Source organism: Myxocyprinus asiaticus, chromosome 21 (genome assembly GCF_019703515.2).
Source record: "Myxocyprinus asiaticus isolate MX2 ecotype Aquarium Trade chromosome 21, UBuf_Myxa_2, whole genome shotgun sequence".
NCBI lineage: Eukaryota > Metazoa > Chordata > Actinopteri > Cypriniformes > Catostomidae > Myxocyprinus > Myxocyprinus asiaticus.
Genome location: NC_059364.1, coordinates 20,152,457 through 20,167,432, shown reverse-complemented (window position 1 = coordinate 20,167,432; position 14,976 = coordinate 20,152,457).

Here is a 14,976-nt window from a genome sequence, read left to right as displayed (position 1 = left end):
CTGAGAGAGAGTGGTGAGTTACTAACACACAACAACAATCGAGCAAAGAACATGAAACAGTGTGGGGTAAATATAGGCAGAAAACAAATCGTGATCAAGTGCCGCTCATCTGCTGAAAGTTGGCATGATCAGCGTTCCCAAGGAAATGATAAGGGTTCCCATGGCAACGCTGATTCCGCGAGCCAGCGGCACCTGAAACACATGAAGAGAGTGTAAACACAAATGGAACAAACCAGTGGACTCACCAAGACCGTGACTGTATTGCACATCACGGAGCGGAATTTAGCCTCCACGTCCCAGGACACCATGCCCACCACCCGAGATGCGGGTAGGATGGTGTCCGGAGGGGCAGTGGGGGTCTCGATTTTAAAACATCAAGACAGGGCATAGAGCTTGATGTTTTTAGATCCCGGATGATACGACAAAAAAAAGTCAAAGCACGTAAACAATAGTGCCCAATGGTTTTAAAAAAATGGTTTTTAAAAGGTGCTATGTAAATAAAGCTTTACTTACTTACTTAATTGTGTTCTATGGAAGAAAGAAAGTCATACAGGTTTGGAAAATGAAAGTGAGTAAATAATGACAGATTGTTAATTTTTGAGGGGTTTACAGTTTTCTTGTGGCGGCAGGGGCGTGGTTGAGCGTTCGTCCGGAGAGAGAGAAAGCGGTAAGTGTGCACACACCTGAGTGCTATAATGTCTAACTCCTGTTTCTGATTGTTGTATGCACTGGGGAGAGCGATATAAGGAGAACCACGCCAGCGAGAGGCAGAGAGAGAAAGACACACGAAGAAGAGTGTGTGAATAGTGACTGCTGAAAAGCAAACCGTTATAAGTCAGCTGAAAAGCTATTTTTGAGTTTTGTCTAAATAAAAAGACTTACCTTTTGAGTTAAAGACACAAATTTCCCGTTTCCTCCTTTTCCACCCAATGAACTTCTTCACACATCTATTTAAAAAAAAAAGTGAGCAAAAATATGTACAAACTCTCAATTTAAATAACTGTTTACCAAATAAATAATAATAATGATTAAAAATTTTTTTTAAAAATACTTCAATTAAACAGGACACAAAGGCATTGAAGCATAAAGTAGCAGTTCTCATTTATCAAGGGTCATGTTGACACATTTAACAAGTCCATGTTGAATTTAACAAGCCCTCTGTTCAGTAGGCAATCCAACAGCACTTGATCTCCGGCCTCCATGAATGAGCTAGTTAGGCATTTCACCTAATTGAGCCTAATGGAACATGCATCATATCCAACTTTATCACACACAGTATGCCTGACGAGCCGATAAGGGCTCTTTTGTACTCTCTGACTATTTAGTGCCTAAAATCTGCTATTAGAGAGTCTTTACATGCTCTTACTCATTTATTCAAACCTCTTTGTGCTGTGTGAATAAAAGTGTAGGCAGCTGACTGGAGTACACCTAAAGACCATTTGTCACAAAGCACAGCAAATAAGAACAAAGAGCTGTAAATATATATATATATGTATAATAACAGTCCCAGTATGTTTACCGGATTGTGCGAGGTACAAATTGTACATTACAAAATGGATAGATCCAATTCTAAACTCTGATTGTATAAGCCACATTCAAAGCCATTTTAAAATGCCGATAAGTGCACACCTTTGATCGCACATTCTATATTATATTGTTGAGTTGCTATTTTGCTTGGCAATGGCAAACAGCCTACAGTTTGGATAATTAACTATATGACTTGGCAATAGAATATTTAGATTTTTTTTTAAAGGGATAGTTCACCCAAAAATGAGAATTCTGTTATCCTTTACGTAGAGATGACACAGCACGTTCTAAAATTCCAATTGGTTTCTATGAATGTACACACACCTAGCTACAACTCCGGAGGCTGCTTAAAATTCTTCAGCATCACAGAGCGACTTCCATGAAATTTTACACAAATTCTTATCAAAGGACAGAGATTATTTATTTTAGCTAAGACTGGATGATGCATTGTGTATATGTACAGTATCTTTCATATAGCCTACACGATGTATTTTCATTTATAGATATGTCTTTTTGTGGTTTGACAGCTTGAATAAAGCCTATTCAAGGTGACATAAAGAGAAATTGCATAATAAACCTAACACTTTTTAATCATTCCGTTTGCGCCTGTTTCATAAACTAACCTGCAAACTGTTCAACGTTACTTTGTTGTAACTTTTGAGTGTATGGTGACTAGTAGTCCCAATACCATTTTTTTTTTTAGAAAGATTACGAGAACCAATGCTTCCTTTTTGGTTCTCAGTGGTACGGAGTCCGATACCTGTTTTTTGTTTTATTTTTTTCTGAAATTCAGAAAGTTTATTTCAATTTTATCATCATAATGGTGTTTAAATAAATGAATCATTTAAAACTTTAATCAAAAGAAAATATAACAATTAATTTTCAACATATTATTGTATTATTTTTATCAAATGAAGTGCTTATATCCAGAACCTCACAGGACAATCCAAAAAAACAACAGTGCTGCATAACAGAGCATCACAGATATGAGATATTCATTAAATATAATAAAATTACTATTGATTTATTAGTGGTAGTAGTAGTAGTAGTAGTAGTAGTATTACAGTGAATATTACATAAATATACAGTTGTGTCATATTTCTGTCATACCTTTTTCCATTTAAATTGTGCTTTTATTTTGGCAGAGCTTTTATTTTGAAGTGTTTTTGTGTTGCTATGATGGTAGCTTTTCAACCCGGAAAAGCCAGTCGCTACATGACTCAAAGTGATTGTTAAACCACAAAAGGCTGCTATTTATTTAAAAAAATATGTAGTCTGTGTGCCTTGCTGTCATGAATCCTGCCTTTGTTCCTCCCGCTCACCACCAGAGGGCTCCATCACCTGGGGATTGACTTTAACTCTCTGGACTCCATTTCCCATAATCCCCATACTTGTCAATGATTACCTGTTCACCTGTTTCCAATCCACTCAGCTATTTAAGACTCACACTCACACTCTCTCATGGCGAAGTCTTCTGTAATGATGAGTCAACGGAGTTGAGATCCATGTGCAGCTTTAATAACAGTAAACGTAGTAACACAGACAGGCAGGGGTCAATCACCAGCAACAGTAATATCCAAGCCAATACAGAGAGGTAGTAAATAAACAGGCGAGTGGTCAGGGCAGGCAGCAGACAATCACAGGTTATAGCCAGGTAAACAAGGCAGTAATAGTAGGCAGGCAGCAATGGGTCAAAACAGGGTAAACAGTCCAGGATCATACACAGGAAATTCAATAAACTAAGAGAACGCTTAGAAATGTCAGCCTGGGCAAAACAAGGCTTCGCCATGAGAGAGTGTGAGTGTGAGTCTTAAATAGCTGAGTGGATTGGAAACAGGTGAACAGGTAATCATTGACAGGTACGGGGATTATGGGAAATGGAGTCCAGAGAGTTCAAGTCAATCCCCAGGTGATGGAGCCCTTTGGTGGTGAGCAGGAGGAACAAAGGCGGGATTCATGACACTTGCGATACAATGTGAATTAGCACTCTGCTCGCTGTCCTCTGCTACAAACAGAGCACGGGATGCTCATGATGGTGTTTTCCATGTATAAATCAAGGAGCTCTAAAAGGTATGAGCACTCTGTGCCTTTATGTAAGCACAACACCGGCTCCACACATTCACAAACACTCACATTTGAAGCACGCAGCACATGCAAACTAATTGTTTATCTTACTAAATCGCAGCTTTTGCAGATGAATAATTTCAGTAGGATATAACGTGATTTTAATTAGTGCACCGCATGTCAGATGGAATCAGTTTTTGGTATCTGAGCATTTTTACGAGCAAGAGTACAAGTACATGATTGCGGTATTGGACCCGATTCCGATACCAGTATCTGTCACGGTCTTGGTGAGTCTGCTGGTTTGTTCCTTTTTGTTTACGTTCTCTTCATGTGTTTCAGGTGCCATTGGCTCACGGAATCAGACATACTGCCTTGGTGGACTCCGGAGCAGAGGGGAATTTCCTGGATGTCACCACGGCTTCCAGATGGCAGATTCCGGTGGTCAAGCTGGACGAGCCCATCACGGCGTACTCCATCAGCAGCTCGTCCCTGGCCATCATCATACATTCAACTAAACCACTCACCCTCATCTCCAGCAACCATTCTGAGCAGCTGTCCTTCCTCCTGGTCCAGTCTCTGTCTGCACCGGCAGTGCTATGGCACTCATGGTTGGTAATGCACAATCCTCACATTGACTGGTCAACCAATTCTGTTCTTGCATGGAATCCGAATTGTCTGTCCCATTATCTTAACACTGCTGTCTCTCCTGTCCAGTCTTGTGTTTCATTTCAGGATGAACCAGTGGATTTATCCGGAGTACCTGTGGCATACCATAATCTGAGGGCGATGTTCAGTCGGTCCCGCGCTGCAACCCTTCCTCCTCATCGCCTGTATGATTGCACAATCGATCTGCTTCCTGGTACTTCTCCCTCACGAGGTCAGTTATATTCTCTCTCTGCTCCCGAGAGGGAGGCCATGAATAAATATATTAATGATTCTCTGGCAGCCGGACTCATCCATCCTTCCTCTTCTCCTGCAGGGGTGAGGTTCTTCTTCATGGAGAAGGAAGGCTTGCTTAGACCCTGTATAGATTATCGGGGGCTGAATGACATCACGGTAAAGAATCGTTATTTTTTTCCATTGATGTCTTCAGCTTTCAAACTCTTGCAGGAAGCATCCGTCTTTACAAAGTTGGACCTACACAATGCTTATTACCTTGTTCGGATCAGGGAAGGGGATGAGTGGAAGACAGCCTTTAACACCCATAGGGGGCACTTTGAATATTCGGACATGCCTTTCGAATTGGTCAACGCCCCCACTGTCTTCCAGGGACATGGTCGACCGATTTTTGTTTGTTTGCTTAGATGATATTCTGATCTTCTCCCAGAATATCAAGGATCATGTCTAGCACATCAGGCGGGTGCTTCAGCGACTGCTAGAGAATCGGCTGTTTGTTAAGGCGGAGAGGGTTCAGGGGTACCTTTCGTGGTCTGGACTGATCATAAAAAATTTGGAATGCATTCGCGGAGCAAAGCGTCTAAATTCCAGACAGGCTCATTGGCCACTATTTTTTACATGCTTTAACTTTATCTTGTCATATCGTCTGAGCTCTTAAAACGTCAAGCCCGATGTCCTGTCTCGATGTTTTGAACTCGAGACCTCCACTACCCCTCCATACACCATCCCACCTGCCTCTCGGGTGGTAGGCATGGTGTCCTGGGACGTGGAGGCTAAAGTCCACTCCGCGCTATGCAAAGCCACCTCGCCAGCCGAGTATCCGACGGCTCTGTTATTTGCGCCGCGTTCGGTCCGGACATACGTCCACTGGCGGGGCCACTCGTCCAACGTTGTCTTCCATCCAGGGGCTCATTAGACAGGGATTCTGGTGGCCTTTGCTAGCACAGGACATTAGCCGGTTCATGTCCGCTTGCCCTATTTGTGCATCTAACAGGACTGCCTCCGGCCGGGCTCCTCCAACTACTGTCAGTCCCTTCTAGACCCTGGTCCCACATTGCCATGGATTGTGTCACTGGTCTTCCCCCGTCCCATGGCAACATGGTCATCATGACTGTGGTGGACCGGTTCTCAAAGGCGGCTCATTTCATCCCCCTCCCCAAATTACCTTCACACGTGTTTATTCAACGGTGCCGTCACACCTGGTGGATAGCCAGAGAAGAACTCCTCTGGACTGGCACACGAGTTAAGAAGTCGGCGGCCTTCAGCTTAGGAGGGACCTTTTCCCATCATTAATTCTTTAGCCCAGTGGTCCGTCTCAAATTGCCCCACTTCCTCAGTCACGTCCACCCCATGTTTCATGTCTCCCGAGTTAAACCTGTCTTTCGGTCTAATTTACATCCCTCCACACCCATCCCACCTCCACCTCGCTTAGTGGAGGGCGCTCCGGCTTATTCCATCAAGCGGTTGCTCAATGTCAGACGTAGGGGCAGAGGGGTTCATTACCTGGTGGACTAGGAGAATGATGGTCCGGAGGAGATTCTGGGTCCCGGCTCGGGACATTCTGGACCGCGCCCTCATCAATCAGTTCCATCTTCGTCAATGGTAACTCTTCTGGGTACGCCATGAGGCATCCCTTGGGGGTGGGGGGGTGGTACTGTCATGGTCTCGGTGAGTCTGCTGGTTTGTTCCTTTTGTGTTTACGTTCTCTTCGTGTGTTTCAGGTGCCTGATCGTTTCCATGGAAACGCTGATTATGCCAACTTTCAGCAGACAAGATCATAATTTGTTTTCTTCCTATATTTACACTATATTTCTTTGCTAGATTGTTGTTGTGTGTTATTTACTCACCTCTCTCTCTCTCTGCCCTAGTTGGTCCCGTTGCGTGTTTTCAATATTGGTTGGCAGTCTTCGCTGTAGTGCCTGGATTGTGGTTACCATCCTGTCGGTCACTTCGCTCGCCTTGATGCTTCACCTGCGTATTCCTCATTGGTTACCTCTCTGCACTGGATCTGCTCTTCAAACTACCATGACGCACACAGACATACAAACACACTATCCTCCAGAGGATTCCTCACGGATCTGCGCTCTACACTACCACAATGCACACAAGCCTACAAACACACTCTCCATTTCCACGCTGCAGTCATGCCGGGTTCCCTCATGCTTTGCCAGCTCTGCTGTGTTAAATTATCAATAAAGTCTGTTCCTTTGCCTCTGCACTTGGATTTCTTGTCTCATCCTTCTGACAGTATCAGTATCCAGACATCCCTAGTAACTAGATTCACAACTTTGGACTGCCACCTGCACTGCATCAACACATCCTCTCTGCGATACCTGTGCCTCATCCTACCCGTGACGTGATGTGGTGTGGCGCTTCTTGTCTAGTGTGTGACAGGCTTCAGTCACCATTCACTTTCATTATTTCTTTTTTCCATACAATCAGTGTATGGTGACTGATTCTGCCTAACATCTCCTTTTGAAGAGGAAAGAAAGTCATGTGGGTTTGAAACAACATTAGGGTGAGTAAATGATGACAGAATTTTTCATTTAGTAATAAATGTAACTGTTTATTGAAAATTGGTGTCTTATCATATTGCTGGTACCACAGTTTTATTTAAGCAATATGCCACTGCAGTTCATGCTTTACAGTGATACTGCTACGAGTACGAGTAATGGGTTTTCACTTTAACGCATAGCCTCTTGTGGCTTATTGCTTTAGTACGACTGTCTGTTTTTTGCAAACATATGTGAGCTGTGGTCTTATTTAGAGTTTATTGAGTTGTAGCTAGTCTGTGTTGAGTTATCCCTGCTGCAGGCCAAATTCACAGCCTGCTCAAAGAGAGATCACTTATTATTGTAGTGCTGAAGTCCAGTGGACTTAAGCTGAGCAAGGCCCGCACAGCGTCTAATTGGTTCCCCAGGTTGTCTGTATAGGTAACATCTTGTTTCCATGCTAATGATGCTGGAGTGTGGTTTTACAGCTGCAGAGGTTACAGGGTCAAGGAAGGCGTGAGGGTGGCAGGGAATCCCCATGCTTGTGTGAGACTGACCTCAGAACAGCGTATATACACTGGAGGTTTTACAGCCGAAACATTTGGGTTATCTGGTGTTAGTTGCACATGGTGTTATGTTAACCTGACTTATGACTTGAAATGGCATGAGAGAATTTGGTCTCCCGTTTGAACGCACGCACTTTTGCAGACCCCAGAATAGTCGTTATGTGAGTATTTCTATCGGTAGATATTTAAAGGGAAAGATCACCCAAAATGAAACTTCTGTCATCATTTACTTACTCTCATGTTGTTTCAAACCTGTATGAATTCTGTCTTGCCTGGAACACAAGTAAAATTGTAGATGGAATGTTCAGTCACCATTCGCTTCTTATTGTGTGGGAAAAAAGTATGAAATGAACTGAGGCTAACATTCTGCCTAACATCATGTGTTCCACAGAAGAAAGAAAAAAGTCATATGGGTTGGAACAACATGAGGGTAAACAAATAATGGAAGAAATGTAATTTTTTGGTGAACTATTACTTTAAGCTGTAGATGCCAGTTGAAAGCACTTAAAAACAGATATAGGTTCTACTGTAAATATGGTGAGCACAATTTTGTTCTTTTTTTCACAGATCTGAAAATGACCACATTGATATCAACATGTATAACTGCATCCAGTGAACATCAGATGGACTGAATTATTCGTAAACAATTCAAACCTGCATATGGAACTGACATACTTTGTATGGGAAAATAATTATGACATCCTTTGAAGACGACTATATAAACACAAGCACTCTCTACATGCCGTTTTCTCCTTTCAACTTTCCCTTTCCTTAAAATTCCAGCAAGATTTGTACCTTCTCTGCTTTTTCAATCTGTTCGTTTTCTGAGTCTGCCCTCACTTGCCTTCCCTTTCTTTCTGTCCTCCTTGCTTATGGCCAAACACTCCTGGTTGCTTTCTCTGCTCATTGTATTTTAGTGTCCTAATCACAAGGGCATTTCTCCTTTTCACCCCGTTGTCTTTCCCTTATTAGTGCTGTCAGTTGATTAAAATATTTACTTGCGATTAATCGCAGGAGTTTTCATAGATAATTGCGATAAATCACAGATTTTCAAAATGCTGAAATTTGACTTTATATATACTACTTTTCCTGTCAAAATGCATTTAGTTCCTTTTTAGAAAAAAAAAAAAAAAAAAGAAGAAAAACAATATGTAAAAATAATGTTTTATCAACATTTAAAAAAAAAAAAACAACAACAAAAAAAAAGCCTTGCACAGTATAAAGATAGAAATCCACTAAAATAGCATCAACTCAAGTAATATTAAAAGTCTAAGTGGGGGGTTGTCTAATTGAAAGAATTAGTCCCCATTGGTTGCATATTCATTACAATGGGCATTAAATCTCTTAAACCCTCATCCTCCACAATATTAATCATCCACTTTGCTACAGCAGTCGTGAAGCAGGGCGTAAATGCACCTCTCAATGCCACTGTCAAGCATCGCTTTAAGCTTGATCTCTACATGTGAGGTGCTTCAGAGAACAGCTGAGTTCAAAAAGGCATACTATACATACTACTTTTACTGCTTCTACCATATATATGTATGGCAGAAATAGTAAGAGTAGAATGGTGTATGCCATTCCGAACATGGCCAATGTCTTGTTCTGCTTTTAGCACTGGCAATGCCTTCGTAATGATATTTCATCCGAATTGTAAAGTAATCATTATCTGACACTTCGAAAGATCAGCGGCAACTGGGTCAATATTTAAATTGTTTGAACTTCGGCACGTCAACAAACCTTCCACAGAAGAACTTGAAAAAGCTAGCCGGCCGCAACAGTGACATGCAGTGTGTCTTTTGCTTTTAGAAGTCATTTAATTTAATCATAAAAATTAATTTACATTCTCAAGCAATCATCTTTGAACACTTTTCAAATTAAATACACAATTTATCTATACATACATAGATACCTATACTTTTTGTTCATAAGAAGATATATATATATATATATATATATCAGAATCAGAATGAGCTTTATTGCCAAGTATGCTTACACATAAAAGGAATTTGTCTTGGTGACAGGAGCTTCCAGTACACAACAATACAAAAACAGCAACAAGATAATTAAATAATTAAAACTGAATACAAAATAGATAAATATTGAAAAGAAAAAAGTATATATAGAATACATATATATATACATACATACATATACACAAATACATACACACACACATACACATACACACATACATACATATACATATACATACACATATACACATATATGAATATATATATACATACATATACGTACATACATACACACACACATACACATACGTTGTGCAAATCTAAATACAAATCGTGTACAGTGCAAGGGAATGTAATGGCAGAAGAGGTAGGATGTGTTGGATAATATAAAAAGACTAAGCTGTGTATTGCACATTAATTATTGCTCAAAGGGGCAGTTTTAACTGTTCATGAGATGGATAGCCTGGGGGAAAAAACTGTTCCTGTGCCTGACGGTTCTGGTGGTCAGAGCTCTGAAGCGTCGGCCAGAAGGCAACAGTTCAAAAAGGTAGTGGGCAGGGTGAGTGGGGTCCAGATTGATTTTTCCAGCCTTTTTCCTCACTCTGGAAGTTTATAGTTCTTGAAGCGGGGGCAGGGGGCAACTAATAATCCTCTCAGCAGTCCGAACCACCCTTTATAGTCTTCTGATGTCTGATTTCGAGAGTTTGACAGAGGGGTCCTTGGCGATGCAGTCGTTGGTGTAGAGGGAAAAGAGTAGTGGGGAGAGCACACATCCCTGGGGGGCACCAGTGTTGATTGTACAAGTGCTGGAAGTGAATTTCCCCCGTCTCACAAGCTGCTTCCTGTCTGTCAGAAAGCTGGTAATCCACTGACAGATAGACAAGGGAACAGAGAGTTGGTGTTTTTAGTCCAGAGAATAGCTGGGATGATGGTGTTGAAAGCCGAACTGAAGTCCACAAAAAGGATCCTTGCATATGTCCCTGGTCTGTCCAGATGTTGCAGGATATGATGCAATCCCATGTTGACTGCATCATCCACAGACCTGTTTGCTCGATAAGTAAATTGAAGGGGATCTAGAAAGGGTCCAGTGATGTCCTTCAGGTGCGCCAACACCAGTCTCTCAAATGATTTCACGACCACATACGTCAGGGCGACAGGTCTGTAGTCATTAAGTCCTGTGATTTTTGGTTTCTTTGGGATGGGGATGATAGTGTAATGTTTGAAGCAGCATGGGACTTCACACTGCTCCAGTGATCTATTGAAGATCTGTGTGAAGATGGGGGCCAGCTGGCTAGCACAGGATCTAAGACATGCAGGTGAAACGCTATCTAGGCCCTGTGCTTTCCTTATCCTTTGTTTTTGAAAGCCGCGGCTCACATCATCTGCACAGATCTTAAGTGCAGGTTGAATAGCAGGAGGGGGAAGGAGGGGGGTTGTGTGAAGTGAAGGTCAGAGTGGGTGTGGGGTGTGAGATTGGGCCTTTCAAATCTGCAGTAGAACACATTCAGGTCGTCAGCCAGTTGTTGGTCCACCACAGGGTTGGGGGTAGGAGTCCTGTAATTCGTAAGTTGTTTCATGCCACTCCACACTGATGCAGGGTCATTAGCTGAAAACTTGTTTTTCAGCTTCTCAGAGTATCTTATTTTAGCCACTCTGATTCCCTTATTCAGTGTGTTCCTGGCCTGATTGTACAAGACTTTATCCCCAACCCTGTAAGCATCCTCTCTGGCCTGATGAAGCTGCCTGAGTTCCGCTGTAAACCATGGTTTGTCTTTGTTAAATAAGTCCTAGTAGGAATGCACATATCCTCACAGAAACTGATATATGATGTAACAGTATCTGTGAGCTCGTCCAGGTCTGTGGCTGCAGCCTCAAAAACACTCAAATCAGTGCAGTCAAAGCAGGCTTGTAGTTCAAGCTCTGCTTCGTTGGTCCATCTTTTTACAGTCCTTACTACAGGCTTAGTAGATTTTAATTTCTGTCTGTAGGATGGAAGATGATGAACCAGACAGTGATCAGATAGTCCCAAAGCTGCTCTAGGAACAGAGCGATATGCATCCTTTATTGTTGTGTAGCAGTGATCCAGTATATTTCTGTCTCTGGTTGGGTATGTAATGTGCTGTTTGTATTTGGGCAGTTCAAGTGTGAGGTTTGCTTTGTTAAAATCCCCAAGAATAATAATAACTGAGTCCAGGTATTGTTGTTCTGTGTCTGTGATTTGATCAGCAAGCTTTTAGGTGATAGTTAAGACTTGACATGCTTCTGTAGTAATTAAATTCTCCCTTTCAAAAGACGCAAAGTACTTTGTTGTTTTTTTTACAAGCCCCATCTTGTTTTGTAAGAGGTCCTTTCTCCATCTTTTTAACATTGACAGAATCGCTGTTGCATGTGTTTGCAGTGTGTACATCAGTATAGTTGTCCCCCCAACACATCGCAAAGATACCGCCTTATACCAGTTTGATTAGAACTTACACAGTGTTAAATAAAATGTCAGAATCTAATGTCAAAATTGGTAAATGCATTAATCGCATTAAAAAAAATTAACACCTTAAACATTTTAAAGACCCTAAGCCTCAGTCACCATTCACTTTCAACGTATGGAAAAAGATGCAATTTTGCAAAGAAGAAACAAACATCATACGGGTTTGAAACGACATACGGGTGAGTAAATGATGTCAAGATTTTCATTTTTGGGTTAATTATCCCTTTAGGTACTGTAGGTTTTTTTGTTTCATAAAGCTTTCAAGAATTTTTAAAAGATCTGACAAATTCTTCACACAGTGAGACTCTGGAACTGTTATCGCCCTTGGTGTTTATAGTCTTAAGAAAACAGAGCTGTATCTCTTCTTGTATCTTGAAGTGTGTGTGTATTGCGGATAGTCTATATTTCTCTGGCTTTATCTGTGTATGCTCGACTCCAGATACTATGAGTTGAAGAGTGTGTCAGACAAGACCCTATGAGGAGAGGCCTCCAGCGGAAACATGATCCAACATAGGGGGATCTCTCTCTCTCTCTCTCTCTCTCTCTCTCTCTCTCTCTCTCTCTCTCTTTCTTTCTCTCTTACTCTGTCATCCTGGCCGGAGAAGATTGAGAGATGAGTCAGATTCCTTGTGGGCCACTGAAAACTCTTTCTTCTTTGCTCTTACCTTTTCCCTCCCTTTTTGATTCTGCAGTAGTCACCCTCACCCTGCCCTGCCCTCACTTAAATTGACAAGATTTTTAATAGCCCAGCAGAACGGCTGTTAAATGCATTGACGTATGACAGGAGGGAAAAAGAGACAGAGATGGACAGACAGAGAGACAGAGGAACAGAGAAATAGAGAGGTAACTAGGGAAAGATAAGCTGGTATCTTAGAAAAAATACATTTCTGAAAGAAAGATGAGGGGTACTGAGAAGAAAGGAAAGAGACTGCATGTCTGACATCTAACTAACAAAAACTGTATCCGCATTGGCAAATTTTAACAGTTTTTAGAATTCAGTATTATTGTGTTTACTAGACTGTAAATCATGTTTCACTCAAGAGATAGTGGCCATGTAACAGTTCAAAGACAACCAAGCCAAGAGGACAATAAATACTAATCATTCTACCATGGCCTTGTGTTATTCAGATGTTCCCAAGGACATTTTTTTTTCTCAAAGGTCTTACCACTTGTTTAAAGACCCTATTAAATCAGAATTGGAGTTTTGTGTCTTTTAGTCCATGTCTGATCGCTTTGGGGCCATCTTCATGCTAGTGTCTTCTTAAAAGTTAATAAAATACACTTTTGGGAGATATACACATTTAAAACTTAGTCTTTCTCTTGTAAGAAAATAGACAAAAACAAAGATATTGATGACATCATCTTATACTCAGGGGCTTATTCAAATTTTTGTTCAATATAATGCTATCTAGAATGAGGACATCCCTCCCCCAAATACCACCTGCCAACGACTAGCAACAATTAGCAACATCTACTAAAGTCTATTGGCTATATTTATGTTGCCAACTCCAGCTTTCGGTTTAGATATGAAATACGCCATCACAGGAAGGACAAGCAATTTCATGGGGTCTTTAAGATGTAGAAAAATTTATAGAATAAAAATGCTGTATTGTCAGAGCTACAGAAGGGTATTGCTATGCATGCCAGTGTATCCAAAAAGTCTGACAAGGAAACTCATTAAATTTATATAACATGTATTCACCTAAAATCAACTTATGTGACTTTATTGAATATTCAAAAAGTACCAAACACAGAAATTTCTTAACAAACACAATTAATTAAGCACAAAACTATTTTTGCATTAAAATAGGCAGAATATCTGGTTATGAAAGCTGAAATAAATGCATTATGTCAAATTGCAAATAACAGAATGTATCTCAAAGCAGCTGACTGGTGCTGATCAATTATTGTCCGCTTGTTGTGAAATCCCATCCATTTGAGAGCTCGACCAATCACCATATAGACAAGCCAGGCTTCCAAGGAGGACAAAAATACATTGATTGAAAGATTCAGATGCAATACATATAGTGCTCACAAAGCTCCCATAGATTCCCAGAGAAGCACAACGTCCCAAAGGCCCAATAATGATGTGTTTAGAGCCACTTTTCCAATCAAAATTGACCTTTTGTGCCATTGATTTGAATGGTATAGGAGTCTGCCATAGACTTCCATTGAAGCATGGCTTCAAACATGCTCTATGTGTCCACTGTCATTTATGGACATATTTATGTAGAAAAAAGCAGATTGTGTTACTTAAATGAATAGTGTGATAGCGATGTATGACATTTTACACTTATTTGCTAAAATATTGAAATGCACTCGTCATTAAACTCGTCAGTGCCGCATTTCTTATGAAATTTTAAGGAAAGCCGTGCTTCCCATGTAGTCTTCCCAGTTGCTACTGAAAAACACATTTGCAGGAAAAAAGGAAACTTGTCCATTTCTCTGTTTCTCTTAAATTGTCCCCAGCCTTCACCACTTTGCATTCTTTGATGACGTTTTTATAGACGAATTTCACCAAGAATCATGCTCATAGTCATGAATTGATTCCTGATACAAAAAACTTCTGTAACTTACTTATGGAGTTAAAACCCGAAAAATAAAGCTACGGAACTGGAATCCCAAACATCATGACCATGCTTCCTACCGGACGTCCATGATCATAGTCAACCGACCAATGGCCGGATCTTACAGACAACTCAGCAAACCACACAGGCAGGCCACGCGGCTGCTCTGCACTCAGACCTTACACGGTTCCTCTGATTTATTGTGTTGCACTTATGCTGTGGTGGGTGGTGGCAGCTTCAACAATACAGCAACAAACGATACAACACTGATTTAGTCTACACTCAGAGTCAAAAGTCTATACTCAAAGTCTGCACTACACTTTAATTGTAGGGTTCAAACATATCCCATTACCAACAGAAACGTGTTGGACTTCACCAGGTTTCTAACCAGACAAGTAGAAAAGTCAC